General features: G+C 48.2%; 2 long non-coding RNA genes across 2 annotated transcripts in view; one reads left to right on the top strand and one right to left on the bottom strand.

Moving 5' to 3' along the window:
* Window positions 1-5,919: 5,919 nt before the first annotated feature.
* The window catches only part of LOC135395457 (uncharacterized), a 24,058-nt gene continuing 12,109 nt past the window's right edge, over window positions 5,920-17,868 (top strand). The window contains exons 1-2 of the long non-coding RNA XR_010423097.1: window positions 5,920-6,186; window positions 8,902-9,058. This is a non-coding gene — a long non-coding RNA (uncharacterized LOC135395457). The remainder of the gene's footprint in view (window positions 6,187-8,901; window positions 9,059-17,868) is intronic.
* On the bottom strand, window positions 12,640-15,051 carry LOC135395455 (uncharacterized). The gene is made up of 2 exons (XR_010423096.1): window positions 14,260-15,051; window positions 12,640-14,186 (listed from the first exon to the last, which is right to left on the bottom strand). It is a non-coding gene; the product is annotated as an uncharacterized LOC135395455 (long non-coding RNA).

The raw sequence follows: 17,868 nt of genomic DNA, 5'->3' as shown, positions 1-17,868 counted from the left end.
TTTCTTTCTCTCCAAATGTGTCTACTTTATGTGAACAAAACAATACTGTGATTACCGTTCTGTTTATAGCTGGAAAAAATTCTTCGTAGCACAGTGTGTGTAATTCTTTGTTATACCATTTATTTGCTGTCAGTAAAGCTTTTCATATGCTCTATTCATTTGTCTTTGACTTTACACATGGAAGAGCTTCACGCACAGTCACTTTTGTATGTCCGCTTCAGTGTCACAAAGAATGGGCACAATGTGTTTAAAATATATAGCCTTTAAGTGAAGAAGCATGCGTAAGCAGAAATCCTTGTTGAAGGGGACTTTCACAACACAGATGGTGTTGTAGAAACTTGAATATACAACAAAGTCGCAGGTCGCAACATTTAAAACGGCCATGCCAAGCTGAACTTGTGCATAATACGTGTGTCTCTCCTTGAGCTTGTAAGAGCCATCAACACACGTGAGAAAACTGCAACCAGCAGCAACAGCATTGGCAGTGTCTTTTTTGCCTTTAACAGGACACTTGATCTCCAGTAGCCTTTCTGGTGTGCCGTTCTGGAACACAATACCATCTGGCGTGAAACCGAGCCACGGATTGCTTGAAGGCACCACAAGTCCACACAGCGCTGTCTCGCTGTTTCGTTGTTGTCTGTACAGTTCGCGTGCTTTGCCCTCCATGGCAATTCCATACTGGGTGTTTTGATTGCCAGTAAACGTGGCGTGGAGTGTAGTGTGAACCTTTTTTCTCCAGTCTTCTTTCTTGTAAGTGTACAAAGGGTAGCATGTTGTACCTACAAAAGTATAAAACATGCATGTGATAAAACATCACATGGTACTGCAGATGACACAACACCGTTGCAAGCTAGTGTTGCTTGCAATCTGCAATTCACTGTTTAATATTTTAGGAAAAATTCTTCCCGAAAACAGAACAGACATTCAAACACTGGTGACAACCAGGAGTGGTCGAGTGGAAAAATGCAAAGTGAGTACAGTCTCTGTCGTTGGCTGGCAGGGTACCGTTTCACCACAGTATGCAAACTGCACGTAATCGTATTGCAAGCCGTACCAGTTGATACAATACTGGAATGCGAAGAGAAGTAATAACTCCTACCGGTTATCCGGACTTTTCTCTGCTCTAACCACAGCACCTTGTTGTGCAAGGTGTCACTCATGAGTGTTGCTGCTGTCATTTTATCAATGATGACATGTTCCTGGTAGAATTCCATCACTTTTGGTTCATGTGGTGAGTTGTCGCTTGCACACACTTCCTGAAGAACTGCACTGTTCTTGCAGTGTGCCAGTATTTCGGGGATGTGGTCGCCAGCTTGAACGTTGTTCAACTGCAAGCTAAGATTACAAACACTAGTGTTACTAAACCATTCGTTCTAACCAAGATTGTTAACATGGTTCATTCTGTGTAGCAAACCTTGTCAAAATCCCAGTGCGTTGCCTCTTACTGAAAGTAAAAGCAGAAAAGGTCGATGCTTACACACAGCACAATAATGTAATCTAGCTACCCTAAGGAGCAATCACTAAGCACAGAATAACACATTATGCTACTGCATAATAATACTGATGCATGAATGATGGGCTTTACACTTTATCATTTCTACCAGTGCATCAAAGTGGGAACCTCGATTGCTCGTAGATACAGACTTTCCAGTACAGTTTAATGCATGCGTTTATATACCTGTGCTTTGCAATGACTGAATGTGGACACAATGCAATAATGGCGCTCTTGACTACGTCAGATCTGTCAGCTGGCGAGACAAATGGGGCTGGAACTGCCTTTACGTGACAGTAGTTTTCCAGTGGAAAAATTTCGTCGTATGGCCTTTTCCCGCCCCTCACTTTCCACCAGCATTCAATATCTGTGCAGCATATATTGTCCAGGTTCGCCACACCCTTCCTGAAAAAAATGCACGAGATTGGTAACGACAGCTAAGTTAATGGTACTCGTCAAGGGAGAAATGCGGCGCAAATTGTCAATGTACACGTACCTGTTACATAGCAAAAGCACACCGACTTCATGTTTACAGGATTCCGAGTTCCCTGCCTTGCATGTGCAACTGGTCTTGGATACCCGAAAGGAGTCGTTTTGAGCTTTCAAGCTTGCTGTCACTACGTGGGGATCCCATTTCAGCGCACTTGTCGAGACGCACAGTGCTACAATTTCAACACCCGACGTGCTTTCTTCAGTCTTTCCACATAATATCACGTGTTCCGCGTCAAGTAGCCTTTCACCTTCCATCAAACTCCGGGAATCTTCTGAGAGGTTTACAAAACATAAGATATCGGACAGAGAGAGCCTTTTATCGCTCATACTACTTCCATCCGCCATTTTGAAAGGAGCAGAGCGCCCCCTGTAGTTCGTTGGAGACGCGAGAGGTGCTCACGTCCAGGTATACCAGTGGTTACCCGCAGATACCCGCGCGGTTTTGTCACTTGCGAATAGAAATTCAATGTCGCTGCGGGTTGCAGGTACAATGCGGGTGTACCCGCATCGACGGGTGTGAGTGCGAGTTTACTTACCCGCGTACACCTCTACATACATACAAGGTGCGTCACGAGAAGCAGACCAAAATGTTCTTAAATTCCTGGAGCGTTTTTCCTTCGAAAGGGTTGATGCATATTGTATTCTCGACACGACGTACTTAAAATTAAAAAGGTGTCAGAAATCGGTGCAAGTTTTCATTAACCTTGAGAAAGAATATCGTTAATTAGTGAAAATAGGTCGATGGTTTATTTGCGAAGTTGTAGAGCCACAACCTTGAGGTTTCTAATCTGCAAATTCAAAACCGCAGCGAGCTTCTGTGTTCCAGTATAAACGATGTGAATCCGCAAAGCCTTCTAGTGTCCTGTGGGGTTCCGTTTTCCATGCAGTCGCTTTTTCCTATCCTCCTCCTCCCGCTGTCACCCCTTCTCACTCTGATGACAGGCTGACACTCAATGCGTGCATGGTGCGCCCCCATGGTGCGCGTTGTGCGGCATACCTCCTCTTTAACAGTGAACATAAGCTCGAGCTGATGATCATAACGGCTACTAATAGCTAGAAGCAGTGAATACAGATTACAGAAGAGGTATGCTGCACAACGCAAGTCGGACCTCACACCCCAATAGCAGTGATGTGAGAGTTGCCCGGTGTTCTGAAAATTCTGTCGCAATCCCCAGGATAGGTGGCTTACCATAGGGTGCCTGAATCCTATAGCTCCCTCTGCTAGGGAGCTAATACGTATCCATGCACCCTAGCTTAGCAGTGTAGACCACGCCCCTAGCGATTAGAATGCAGCAGTGTTAACAACTGTGGTTTTTGCTGAGATCACGGTGAGATGCTAACATCGCATCGTCACATATATGAGGGGGTACCCAAAAATAACCAATTTTTTTTTTTTTTTCAAGATTCGTAAAATTTTCCACAAAAATTTCCCAGAACATTTTCAAAATTTAATCACCCTGGAAGTACTCTCCCTGAGACACAATACACTTGTCCCACCGCTTTCTCCATTGTTCAAAGCAGTTCTGGAACCTCATTTCATCGTCATTCATGTAGTTGTTGGAACTCTTGCAAGGTGATAGCCTTCAGTGTCTCTGTCGTTTTCTTCTTTATCCCCTACACACCTTGAAAACGCTTTCCTTTAAGGTGAGGGCGACTGTGCTTTACAGCCTTCCAGTCTTGCATAGGGTTTCTACAACATCGTTCAATACCCCTCGGTCCCTGTTCGCCCGAAGCCTTCGTCGCTGCCTTGGCGTCTCAAGAATGACTGAAACACGGCAAGTCCTAAATGAAGCTGGAGAACTCCCGGTGGAGGTCCACCGTGAGCAGGAAACGGCTCGACACTTCCTACGTTTGCGTGCGAACGTTCCCCGTCACCCATTCCTCAGGAAAATTCGATACCGTCCTGAAAGTGATTTCCATCGCGTGGCGCAGAGAACACGCTACGCTCTCACCGGCTTCACACCTTGGACTGTCACACCGCCGAACGCCCCCTGGGCTCTGTCTGTGCCACCCACCTTCCCACGTCTTCCTGACCGCCAGGTCCGCAGAGCTCAGGTTTCCCCTCAAGTCCTTCCAGCCCATTTTTACGCTCTCGTCGACGCGAAGTTTTCTACCTCTACCGCCGCTCACACCGATGGCGCATCTCCAAATGGCAAGTCCGCGTCAGCATTTGTCATCGCCGACGAAGGCGTAGTTCAAGGACGTCGCCTTTGGCATTGTACATCATCCACAGCTGCGGAACTCTAGGCCATACTTTTCGTTTTGCAGCACATCGTTCCATTCCCACCCCGGAATTGGGTGGTCTTTACTGACTCAGCATCTGCGCTGCAAGCAATTAAAAATTCTGGCATCCGAGGCTCCTCCGCCCCGTTGGTTATGGATGTGTTAACCGCTTACAAACTTGTCTACGAAGCAGGACATAGGCTCGCTCTCCAATGGGGTCCCGCCCATTGCGGTGTCGAAGGCAATGAACTGGCGGACAGCGCCGCCGAAGCAGCTCTCTCGTCTCGGACACGGACGCGTATTGCACTGCTGAGAGGCGATCGGCGGTCCATACTTCAAGCCTTGTGAGTCCTCTAGCAACCCGCCAACGGACCGCCTACATACTACCCCCCGCCATGCCTGAGCAGAGTTGACCCAGCGCTCGCTTTCCGCATGCCAGCACATATCTCTCGTCAAGACGCCGCATTACTTCATCGAATGCGCCTCGACGTGGCCTTCACAGCACAGTGGCGCTACCGTTTGCGACAAGTTAATTCTCCCCACTGCAGTCACTGCGGTGCTGTTGAAGATCTCGAGCACATTCTTCTCCACTGCCCACACTACCACCCTTCCCGCTCCGTACTCTCCGCCTCCCTCAACAAGCTCGACTCCCGTCCCCTCTCCCTCACCAAATTGCTTGGTCCCTGGCCGCATCCAGCTCGCCAACGCTCATTCCTCAAGGCTCTCTTCGCCTTTTTGGACGCCACAGGACTTCGATCCTCATTGTAACGGGACCCATTCCTTCATACCCTGCTTCACCTCCAGCAATGGGGTAGAGTATCGCCCCCGGCGATGAAACTTCTCACCCATTATCCTGAAATAAAGTTGTTCTTGTTTACCGCAAAAATTGCCGCATTTTTTAATTTCCGTTCCGTTTTGTGTCTCATCGGATCTTGGAAAAGAAACACCCCTCGTAAAAATCGTAGGCTATCATCCTCGTGCAAAGGTGGAGTATAGTCATGGTGCTATGAGGACTGTGACGAGGTAAGCGACAGATGCACCCTCGAGATCTAGTACTGCGGGTTCTTTCCATGCCATGCTCTGATGTCGTATTTAGAGCATTACAGGAAATGGAGTCGCCAAAACAAAAACAAAAAATGAAAAGTCACTCAAATGTCATAGCACCACAGGAATTGTCATTACCCGAACGCAATACCGGAGGGTAAATTCGTTTCCGTTTCTGTTTCCGGTAATGGAGGACCGTGGTATGCGTTTCCGTTTCCGTTATCGTCAAAAACCTTGTCTCTTCTTCCGTTCTTCTGTGAGACCGCTTTCTTATGAGGAAGGTCAATCTTCAATATTAGTTAATGAAATCCTTGTCGGTTTTTTTTTAGAGACGCCTCCCCCTGAGGAGCCACAATTTTCACCATTAGACAATAGAATCATTTTGCCTTTATTTTTATTTTTTTTAACACCTCTAACGTATGAGGAGCCTCAGTTTTCAACACTAGGTAACTGCATTCTTGACCGCTCTTCTGAGAGACATGTCATTCGTCTTTGGTGATTTCTCTGGTATTCTCGTCGGACGCCTTAAGATAAGTGTGGTACGGTTTCATCCGAAGTGGACCCCCCCCGCAAACGTGCCGTCATATCCGCAGACGGAGCACTCGTCAATAAAATGACGCAAGGGCCACCAAGAAGAAGAAGAAATTGGCAACGTAAGGCTAGCGGCACGCGGCCATTCGCCGCTGGCTGGATTGATGTACGAGCCATGACCTACTACTATACTAGTATAGAGTAGGTCGTGGTACGAGCTGTTGTCCAGTTGCCAAGGGACCAGAGAGAACCGGAATTTGTTACCTACGACCGAAACAACATCCGCGTCCATATAATGACCGAAGAGGACGAAGTGGACTGGGATAGGATTGCCGAAAAAAAGACAGGCAAGACCGCTAAGAAGCGTTCCAAGCTTGTGGCCAAGTTACGCGGCGCCCTTGAAGGTAAAGACCCCCCTCAATCTGTGTAACCTAACCAGACCTTACCTAACCCAGGTCCGCTAACCTAACCGAATGTATAGAGGCGCCATCTGGGCATGCGCGGGGTTGGTGTGGGCAAAACAAACTGAACGCAGCTCTGAATGCTTTCCGCAAGTGCGACATCGGCCGTGTTGCACTACTACACCGTTCTCGCCTGTCTCCTTCCACAATAACCGAATAATATGGAGCTCTGTAGGAATCAGACAAGTGTCGCTATACAAGACGAAGTTGTTTATGAACGGTATACATTACAACATGACGATCCCTTTGCGCTGCACGTCGACAACTGGACAGCCCAGCCGCAAAACATGCCGCCACTCACAATCTCATTGTAGTTTATCTAATATTTTCGCGGAGCCAATTCACTGCTGATACTCCACAAGCGTACAAGTCACTGGAAGCATACAATTACTTCACCTTAGGCGAGCTGTTTGAGCAGGGCGTTTTTTTTTGTTTTTTTTTTATTGCGTGTTAGTGCCGCGAAGCAACTGTGGCTATGAGCGACGTACAGATGTGGACAGACGGAGAGAGGACAGCAGGAAGGAGTGGGGGACAGGGGTGAACAGGCGTTTCTGAGAACAGCGCTAATTTGCTACCGTGCACCGATTCATGTTAGCGTCGTTTATTTGTACACAGGTATCGTAAGGGAATCTCACAAGGGCGGTGTCAGGGAATCTTTCTGTTTAACTGCAGCGATCAAACGATTCCTTCGTTCTGCGTTGCGTGGAAACTGATGAAAAGTGATTACACCACCCTTCCCATCGGGTGGTGTACCCGGAGGATGCACAGCTTTGCGGCATGCTCACTTTGCATGAGAACGATCCCTCCAATTCCCTCAATTGATTGCTGTTTTGCCCACACCAAGCAGACTATCTGCTGACTGCAGCGCCACCGCTAGAGTGTGACGTCAGGCGCGTGAACTAGTCTACAGGGTGTCCCAGAAAACGTGTCTGAATTATAATTAAAAAAAACTACGCCACCTAAAATCAACGGCGTTTGTTCTTAGTAAGTCTTTGCCACCTCCTGATCTGAATGTCATGTCACGTAAGTTTAATTATGTCAATATTTGCGAACTGAACCCGGAAATTTGCCAAGTAAAAGGTCACTTTTTTACCCCACCAATAAGAAGAGCGTGCTGAATTTACTCATATTCAGGATAATTGACAGTGATATGCAGGAGCTATCCCATCGGAAAAAACAGCCGAACATCATGCTTTTCGGAGCACCCGAGCATGGCGACTTTTTGACTTTTAACAAATATAGATAATGACTTTTTGAGCGCAGTCGCTGTCAGTCCGACGAAAGAGATTGGAAACCCAGCCCACAGAGTGATAGTTGCTGAAATTGGGAAAGGGAAGGCATTTTCCCAGCGGAAGCCGGATGCGATCAGCCATGCCTGTGTTCAGGTCCCCCAAACTCACCTCGGAAAAGCGTGCAACGAAGAAGGCCGCCACTAGATACCCCACTGTTGCCGTTCCGGATCACTTCAGCGCACTAAGTTTAGCGGCAAAATGTTTTTGTTGTTTCTGCGAATGAATCTAGTCTTTAGATGTCCAAATAAAACGCGTATAACAACTTTCTGTGTAGTGTTTCACTTTTCGGTCCCGTTTTTAAACGTGTTGAGCGATCAGAAGGATCTAGTGCACGGCTGCGTGCATCACATAGCGTACCTGTCGTACCAGGCGCCGCAGGCGCAGTCGTCCTTTTCTCCTTCGGTGACTTGGCCTGGCTTGGATTGTGCTTCAACTGGATCTTTAGCGCGCTACAATCAAACGCAAGCCAACGTCTGGTAACAATGGGGTATCTAAGGGCGGCCTCCGGCATTGCATGCATCGGGATAGGAACAAATACATGGGAAAATGGCGACCTTGGGGGACCTGCCTGTGTTATCTCTTTCTACAATGCTGATGTGGGCTGGGTTTCCAACCTCCTTTCGGTCGGACTGACAACGATTGCGCTGAAAAATTCGTCACGCGCTACCCTCTGAGAGCTCCGATGAACATGATGTTCGGCAATTTTTTTCGGTGGGATAGCTCCTCAATATCCCTGTCAATTATTATTAGTTTGAGTAAATTCGGCACGCTCTTCACATTGGTGGGGAAACAAAGTCGCCTTTACTTAGCAAGTTTCCGAGTTCAGTTAGCAAACAGTTACATAATTAAACTGACGTTACATGACATTCACATCAGGAGGTCGCAAAAGCCTAGTAAGAACAAATGGCGTTGACCGCATGATTATAGGTGGTGTAGTTTTTCATTATAATTCAATGACACGTTTTCTGGGACACCCTGTATACGTCTCAACGCTTCTCTACCTTTCACAAGATGGCAACCTCCAAATTCGTTAGGCTTAGCCATGCCGTGTCTCCCCTGCTGCTGTAGAAGTGCTTCAGGTGGTGTTATTCAAATGCACTTTTATAAGTACATTTTTAGATACGCATTATTGCATTTTAAACACAGACTATATTCTTAAAAGCCATAAGCCTGGTTACGGAACTACAGCCGTAAAGAGAAAGCTTCGTTGTTCGCCTCACACGGATTAGTGCTCTGACCCTTTGAGCGCCAGTATTGGCTCGCATGCAGTGCCGTGTATATAAGGGAGCCTGGCTATATGCCTGACCTGCATAGACCTGCGACCTGCATATACCTGAAGCTCCACCCACTTTTCCCCTGGTGACAGACCAATATGATGGATTTTGCGACCACTTTTATCAACGCCATCTGCATACAGAGGCATGTCGGGAAGGCCCAGGACAGCAGAAAAATAGTCGAAATTGATGCTGGCAGCCTGGCCAGTAGAGCGGCAGGACCGTTTCTTCGTACACAGACGACAGCAGGTATGAACTTTTAATCGCATAACGTAAGTAGATCAAATCAAAAGTGGGCAAAGATATAGAAAAATTCAATAATGTAATGCAAAATGTTACACATCACTGGCATCTTTCCTACTATTTTCTTGGGATCGCGGTCTTCAATAGGCCTAACGTGAGCTACGAAACATGTCATTTTCGCGTAAATAATGAAGGCGGAGCGAAGTTGAAGTTGAAGCTGATTGTGCATATAGGTACAATAGGATATATATTCTTAGAATTAAATTGGAGGAGTTTATGAAAATGTTTTGTCACGAAATCTCCGCTTCGCCATTCCAAACAACACCTCCAGGGGTGTCGGAAGGTGGGGGCAGAGGGGGCGGTCGCCCCCTTGAATTTCCGCTACGGGCCCCCCCCCCCCCCCCGAACTTTCGCTCTGAAGTTGCCGCCGCCCCATTTTTCATCTGTACATGTCGTCCGGGACAGACTCACTTTCAGCTTTGTTACCGCGCAGAGTGAAAACGAAGAACCGAATAGTTAATTACTATGCACCCAACAGACCTCTCCCTGTTTGTATACAAATGACGTCATAGTGTTCGACAGCGCCACCAATTTGGTAGGGTTGGACTACGCTCGAATCTAGAGGCGAACAAGGTTCCGTCCGAAAGCCAGGGTCTTGAGGGGATTACGATGGTCGCTGAAAGGGACGCGACCTTCGGTCCTACTTTTCTTTCAATAGGAGGCAGCGAACATGTGTGCGTTCGTGAAACCCGGCCCTCCCCTTCCGATTTGTTTCGGTTTCAGTGTGTCTACCAACGTCACCATGACGTTTCTCGGGTAGAGGTTGTGGGAACCTGTTTCCACTCTCGGGGGCAAAGCCCGTCCATTCGATCCCCTTGGAAACGTGACAACGAAAACACAGACGTGAAACACAAACGTGAAACACAGACAACGTCAAGATATGAAAAGAAACTACTCACATGTCGTGAACAGGCAATCTGTCTCTTCTAAGGCTATACGCAGAATGTTCCACAAGCTCCACGAAGTCAGTAATTCTCCACACAACTACCGACGTCTCAGGGATACCCCATTCTGATCCAGACGTCCGGATCCGTTTTAGATGTCTGTGGGACGTTCCTGGGACGGCTTTGTGGATATCCTGCATGTTCTAACATGTTCTAAAGACGTCCTCTACACCAGATGTCATCATGACATCCTTAGGATAATGCAGATGTGAAACGCGCACGAACGGTCGCGCATCTGCATTCCTGCAGTACTATGTAGATAAAACGGATTTTTGTCAAACGCAGAGTCGGCGCAGAGTTAATGAACTGTACAAATGATTTTGTTAAAAATTATTATGCACAAATCATTGTACAAAAATTGATTTTTAATCAATTATTGCAAATGCGACAGTGCGAAATTCCGAACAGACGTTACAGAATGAATATACATTGGGGAAGCTTAATTATTGAGCGAAATTTAAGCGTGAAACGGAGTTACGAAAACCGAAACCAGCCTTATAATATTTGCCATTGAACAGCGCATGCTGTTGCGGGAACGCGATCGCCATAGACACCGCTCTCTTGCTCCGCTTGCTCCCATGCTTGCATGTTTGCTTTGTTCGTTGTACGTTGCGTTGTGCCACCAGGCTTTTAATTACCCGACGCAGCGGCCTGCAGACTCTCGTTTCGTGTACATCTCCGAGGTACTTCATTTTTTAAACATATGTGATGTACGTCATGATGTACGCCTGAGTCTGCGATGTCAAAAGTAAGGAACAAGCGCTGTGTGTATGCACATCGTAGATGTCAAGAGACGGTCGCTACACTTTACGCCGGTGCCGTTTGGAGCAGGGATGATGTATTGCATGCTGACACGCAACATGACTTTAGTCTTGATTCGGATGAAACTCCCAGCTCGAAAATCCATTATCAAGGATTTTCCAGTGAATCTTCACATAATGAGCAGACGCGCGGCGGTTTCGCTTTTAACTGATGCATAGATGTCATTTGGTGTGCTGCAGCAAGTATTCATCTATACGCTGTAGCCGCAGTTTTTCTCATGCAGGTTAGTCCTTGCATACAGTAAACTATTTTAGATATGTTAATCCATAAGTGCATCTACATTTACATGTGCAAGTTCATCAAATACATAATTTGTCATTGAATCTCAATTATGACATGTTGTTCGTCACCATGCAGCTTTAACTAGCAAAGTGCTTCCCACGTTCTTTGGGACGTCCTGTGGAGAAACAGGGGATAACATGGGGATAAATTCCTGTCCAGACAGAACACCATCTCCCACGGACGTCCGAAATAGATCTCAATGTTCATATCCGAAAATGGCCCTCCGTGGGACTCCCCTGGGGTATTTATGGAGGGATATCCGTAGCCTTATTACCGCAGTAGGTCCTGTTACGGCTGTTTCGCGGATTATCCGAATTATTATAGGTCCGTGATGGGATGCTGTATGGATCAAGTATTGCAAGAGAGAAACGCGGGACGATGTAGCACTGCACAAATTCGACTTTCTATGAACCAACTCACTTTCTCAAACCAAATCAGTAAGAAACAGAGACACTACTTCCACTGTAGCTTAATACGCAAAGCAATTTCTTATTTCACTGTTGTTTGTGTACGCGATCGAATTAAACTTAGACATCTCACCATTCATTTCGACTCACAGGCGAGCAGGGCTCTCGAATGTGTAGAAGTTCGCGAGAACACCAATTTACAGTGCCTGTTTTCTGTTTGGAAGTGAATGCCACTTCATTTCCAAAGTTTCTCGGCTGAGTGGCCGAATCTCACATTACTCTTTTTTTTTTTGAAACGCTGCGCTTATTTCCCCTCATGAGAAACAAAGCGGAGCAACAGAAAACAAAACCACCGGCAGTTGTTAAAACAATGGCGGAAAGACGCTTAACATTCTACTACAAAGCACTAAAAATTAAAAAAGTAACACTCGCTTGAGATACACGCTGCATCCCAGAGAGCTCCTTTTTACGTCTGTATCTCCTGGTTATATCCGCAAAGTGAACGTTCGTAGAAATTTTGAAGTCCCGCCAAGTGGATCTCCGTTAGTACTCGCTGGAGGAATTTCATTATTCTGCGGATATCCGTATCTCCGTGAGAGTATATCCGATGGACATCCGTTGGACAGAATTTTCTGACTGGCTGTAGGGAAAAGTTGTCCAGAGATAGTCCTACTTATGTCGCATCGGATATCCTCAGGATTTGGCTAGGACATCCAAAGATACGTATTTTGCAGTCCCTGGAACGTCCTTAGGACGTCCCTTGGTAGTACTCGAATGTCCCTATAATGTTCTTATATCCTGTTCAGGACATCCTCGGGATATCCCTGAGATGTCGATGGTTGTGTGGGTCCGAGCATTGTCTCCGAGGCCAGCCGTTCCAGCCTCTGTCCACGCTCTCGCGGTTTTTGATCCGTCAAAGCAAATGCCCCTCCCACCACGCGTGAGACAAGCACCTGACCTAGATACGGGCTTTGCCTGGTGCCATCTATGTGTGGTGGCCGCATTCACGACAACTACCCCCTCCTCTAATAGAAGTCACAATGAAAAAAATAAGAAAAGAAGGAACAGTCAATACGTTAACAAACAAATGCAACTCCGGCATTTTAAACGTGACAAAATGTCATGAAGGAGCCACATCCCCCTACCCCAGCAGCTCACACCATTACAATTTCATCTGGCGTATCGAGAACCGTATCGTCCATGTGGTCGTCGGCCGGCGCTCGAAGAACGGAGGAGCCTGGTGTGGAGAAAGTGATAGGCACCTGCGGGCGCATGAGGGGAGAGGTTCCAGTTTCTTTCAGAAGGTCAGGTCGGTGACGTCGTAGGGTGGCGAGGGCAGCAGAGACGTCAGTGGTTGCACGGGCGGTAATCGGGAGGCTTCAAGTTTGGACTGGTGGAGCTGGCCCTGACGGTGTGCACGCCGATGTAGTTCTGGTACACCGCACAGGCGACAGAGTTGTCAAGCTTCGTCTTCGGACAGTGGAATAGGGGGATCGCAGGGGTGTCTCTCTGCCAAAGTTAGTCCTCGGAAAGGGAGCTGGACCCTTGATGTATCTTCTCCACAGACAGGGCGGGGCTGGGAGCTCCATTTCGAACGTGATACCCAGCCTACCAGTCTCCCTTGCGAGACCACAGTCCAAGCGGCTACTGATCTCTTGGTGGACGTCACCGGAGTGGTCTTGAGTGGAGAACGGGACCGGCGAGAGGGCCCAACAACTTCGGGCGAGGATCGTGTCGGAGGGGGAGCCCTCCTGCTGCAGTACCTCCCACGGGGAGGCATGGTAACTGCGGGAAAGAAAAGGGGAACACGGTGAGAAAGCAATTTCCGACCGTGAGAACCTTAAAAGGCTCTCCCCCAGAACATTATAGCTGAAGACCGCGAAACAGAAATCACACTAAGAAAAACCAACTACGAAAGAGCACTACGGTTGGATAGTGGCGGCTCCGTGCGCCGCCTGCGGGGACGCAAACTGTAGCGACTGACGAGGAAGGTCCGAGAACGGGATCTTGGTCCAGGTCTTGGAGGAGGCTGAAGATGTGCCTCTTCGCCCTGGCGGTCACGGAGGTGGTAAGTCTTCAGGTCCGAGATATGTACTGACCCCGTTTATTCGCCCGTGTCACAGCGACGAAGCCTGTAAGTGAGGCCGGAGGAGCACGCACTTACCTCGAAGGGGCCATCCCACCTATCTGCGAGCGAGCTGCAAAGCCACGTGACGCATCACTAAGCGGGTGAGTCCGTCGAAGGACAAGGTCACCAACGCTGTAGGTGAGATTCCGTCGTCCACGGTTGTACTGGCGAGCCTGGTCCAACCTTTCGACGTCCAAGTTCTAACGATCCGTCCGCGCTGGAACGTCCAGTTGGCTCTGGAGGTCCTCAGCATACCTTGAATAAGGAGCCCCGGGTACTGCCATCCCGGAGGCACAGGGCATCCTCTACTGGAAAATGAGCCTTTCGTCCCAAGTTCAGGAACGCCGGGGTGAAGCCTGTAGATCTGTTGATCATCGTCGGTGTAGCGAAGCCAGCTCAGTCAGGTGAAGATTCCAATCACGGTGGTGCTGACTAGCAAAAGCAACCAACATCATCTTCAGGTTCCGATTAACACGTTCGGTAATGTTAGCCTGAGGGTGATACAGAGAAATATTTTTGTGGTGAATGCCTATAAGACAGCGCAAGAATCCGAGAACACCTTACTTGTAAAGTAGGTTGCGTTGTCAGTGATCAGCCGAGCGGGAAACCCGAACCGGCAAAAGGTGTCGAGTAGTCCTTCCCACACTCTCTGGGAAGTTAGCGTCCTGATAAGAAACAGCTCAACCCACTTTGTGAAATGGTCAGTAACCACAAGCAAGTATTGGTTACCTCTAGGACTACGAGGAAAAGGATCCATCACATCACAAGCAACTATCTGCCAGGGCCTATTGCTCTGAACACGCTGTAAGCGCCCACGGGGTAAACCACCACGAGGTTTTGCTTTCTGGCATATCGGACAAGTACGAACATCCTTAGTTACGTCCTGCCTCATTCCTGGCCATGTCGCAACACGACATAACTTTTCATAAGTTTTCCTGCCACTGCTGTGACCTGCCAGATCCGAGTCATGAAAGTAACGTATGAAAGGCTTACGCAGCTTCCGTGGCACGACGACACTGAATGGGGATGTACCGTCGTCGTCATCCGCCTGGGGTATGTACCTGAACAGGATGCCATCCTCGCCCAGCAGATAGGAGTCGTGCCGTCCGTCAGTCGTTCCGGTGTCCACCGAAACCTGCTCAGCTAACCATTGAGACACCCGCTGACAAAGGCAGTCCGCTCTCTGAGCGTCTAGGAGCTGCTCTCTGCTCACGACCGTGCCCCAGGACAAAGATCCGTCCCGTGCCACTTGTGCTGCTGCCAGAAGTTGAGAAGGCACCTCGGTGCCTTCCTCTCCCCCTTTCGGTAGAGGCGCACGGGATAGTGCGTCCGCTACCACGTTCGTGGAGCCAAGCCTGTACTCCACTTTGAAGGAGTAGGCTTGTAGCTTGAGGGCCCACCTCGCGAGACGTCCAGCTGGGTTGTGAAGCCGCTGCAGCCATGAGAGTGCCTGGTGGTCAGTCTGGACGGTGAAAGTGCTGCCATCCAAGTAGAGATCAACCTTCCTGAGAGCGAAGATGATCGCCAATCACTCCTTTTCCGTGATGGAATAATTCTGTTCTGCCGGATTCAGCATGCGACTTGCAAAAGCAACTGGACAGAGGATAGCGTCATGCTCCTGCAAGAGAACTGCGCAAACACCATAATCGCTAGCATCTGTTTGTGCAACAAAAGGTTTATTTAGGTCGGGCAAATATATCCTGGCTGTATTAGCGATTGCGTGAGATAGAGCTCGGAAGGATTGTTCCTGCTCTTCTCCCCAATGCCGGCGTGTGAGTTCAAATTCCCACAGCGGGGTGGTGGTAATGGCGATGGAATGGTGTTCAGTAAAAACATCTTGGCATTCCGACATGGATTGGTCGGACTCTCCATTCTGCTCCTCATTAAGTTGTTGTGTAGCCTCTTCCAATATCCTAGAATGGTCTTGCAGACTTGGAATTGGAGTGATAGGTATCTTCCCGAATTCGGCGTCTTCATCGAAGACAACGCAGGCTGTTTCAATGAGGTCTGCATAACTCCTAAGCTCTTTCGCGTGTACACAAGATGCCTTTAGTTGCTTATCATCTCTGTTTTCTGCCACGCATTTACTTGACTCCTCACCTCTCATTTCGGGATTGAGATCGACATCGCTGCTCCCTACATTAGTCCATGCAGTTCGGCTTTGATCTACTTCTCCATCTTCCTTATATCCATCTGAGATGTCCCCGTATTTTGGCCCTGCAGTCACTGGATGTCTTACGTCTTCTACCCAGACAGAACACTATCTCCTGCGGACGTTCGAAATAGATCCCAACGTCCATGTCCTGAAATGAATATCAGATGGACATCTCTGGGAGCTACATGAATGGACGTCCTTAATTGTTCATCCGCAAGATGTACCGTAACGGGCGTTCGAAGAATTGTACGAATAGGGTCCCCGATGGGAGGTTGCATGAAGAATTATCAGAGGAAAGAGAGAAACATGGCAAGGTGTGTCGCGTCGAGGAGTTCGACTTTCGGTGAACCAGCTAAATGCCTCAAATCAAGCGCAGTAAGGACCACAGACGTTATCGTTGGAGTGAGTTAATACGCCAAGCAGTTCTTCAGTCCAGTGTTATCGGTATACGCAATCGCATTAAAATTAAACACCTCTCCCTTTAGTTTGACTCGCAGGCAAACGGGACTCTAGAACTGGCGGAAGCTCGCGAGACAAGCAATATATAGTATCTGTTTTCGCTTTGGAAACGTATGTCACTGCCTTTCTAAGTTGATGGTTCTAAGATCTTTACAGTCTTATAAGAACTATAACAGTGCTAAGGAGGAGCATAGTTTCGTGCCCCAAAGATGAAAGAGAAAGTGGCGAGATAAGGCTGAGTAGTGGCCTTTGGACACATATCCGTGCACAACTGATGGAAGTCCCGCTAGAGATAGAAACAAGGGATGGCTGGAGACCGCAGGTACTGACTCAATGTGCCGTAACTGATGAGTTAGCCAAAGGAATAGGCGTGCTACTGACGCTTATGATCATGAAGCTCTAGAAATGGAATACCGAAAGCTCGATACAGAAGCGAGGGAACTAGAAGTCGTAAGACATCCAGTGACTGCAGGGCTAGAATACGAGGACACCTCAGATAGATATAAGGAAGATGGAGAAGTAGATCAAAGCCGAACTGCATGGACTGATGTAGTGAGCAGCGATGTCGATCTCAATCCCGAAATGAGAGGTGAGGAGTCAAGTAAATGCGTGGCAGAAAACAGAGATGATAAGCAACTAAAGGCATCTTTTGTACACGCGAAAGAGCTTAGGAGTTATGCAGCCCTCATTGAAACAGCCTGCGTTGTCTTCGATGAAGACGCCGAATTCAGGAAGATACCTATCACTCCAATTCAAAGTCTGCAGGACCATTCTAGGATAGTGGAAGAGGTTACACAACAACATAATGAGGAGCAGAATGGAGAGCCAGACCAATCCATGTCGGAATGCCAAGATGTGTTTACTGACCACCATTCCATCACCACTACCACCACCCCGCTGTGGGAATGCGCAACAACTGGTTGAGCGGCTGCGCTAACTGAGCACAATTAGGAATTAATTGCCTGGAAAAACCAACCATAGCTAGGAAACGCTGCAAGGCTTTTACGTTAGCGGGAACCGGAGACTCCATGATCGCCTTTAGCTTGTTAAAGCTAGAAGCCGAGAAGGCTGATCCTAGGCGATGCCAGCTGTACGTTGCGGGGGTTAATGGTTAGCCCCGCCTGCTTCATCCTTGTAAGGACGATTGACAGGTGTTCCAAAAATTCGAAAATTTCTGGAAAACACTACGACATCATCCATGTACGCCATCGCGAAATTGTACTTCGCATCTCCTAATACGGTGTCCGTCAACCGCTGGAAACTGGCTGGTGAGTTGGACAGACCGAAAGGCATCCGTTACGAACTCGAAAAGACCCCTATGACAGGTAAAGGCTGTCATCGGGACATCCTCCGGGTCAACTTGGATCCGCAAGAACCCTCTGCTACAATCAAACGTTGAAAACACAGCAGCGTTGCCCAGGGAATACATGATTGATCCGGTGGAAGGGATAAGAGTCCCTTACAGTTACTGCCTTAAGTCGACGATAGTCGACGCATAGCCTTTCCGTACCATCACGTTTCGGATCCAGGACGACAGGAAGCGCCCAAGGGCTCTGGGA

Source organism: Ornithodoros turicata, chromosome 5, assembly GCF_037126465.1.
Source record: "Ornithodoros turicata isolate Travis chromosome 5, ASM3712646v1, whole genome shotgun sequence".
NCBI classification, from domain to species: domain Eukaryota; kingdom Metazoa; phylum Arthropoda; class Arachnida; order Ixodida; family Argasidae; genus Ornithodoros; species Ornithodoros turicata.
Note: the sequence above shows the minus strand (reverse complement) of the source record. Positions and strands in the feature narration are given on the sequence as shown.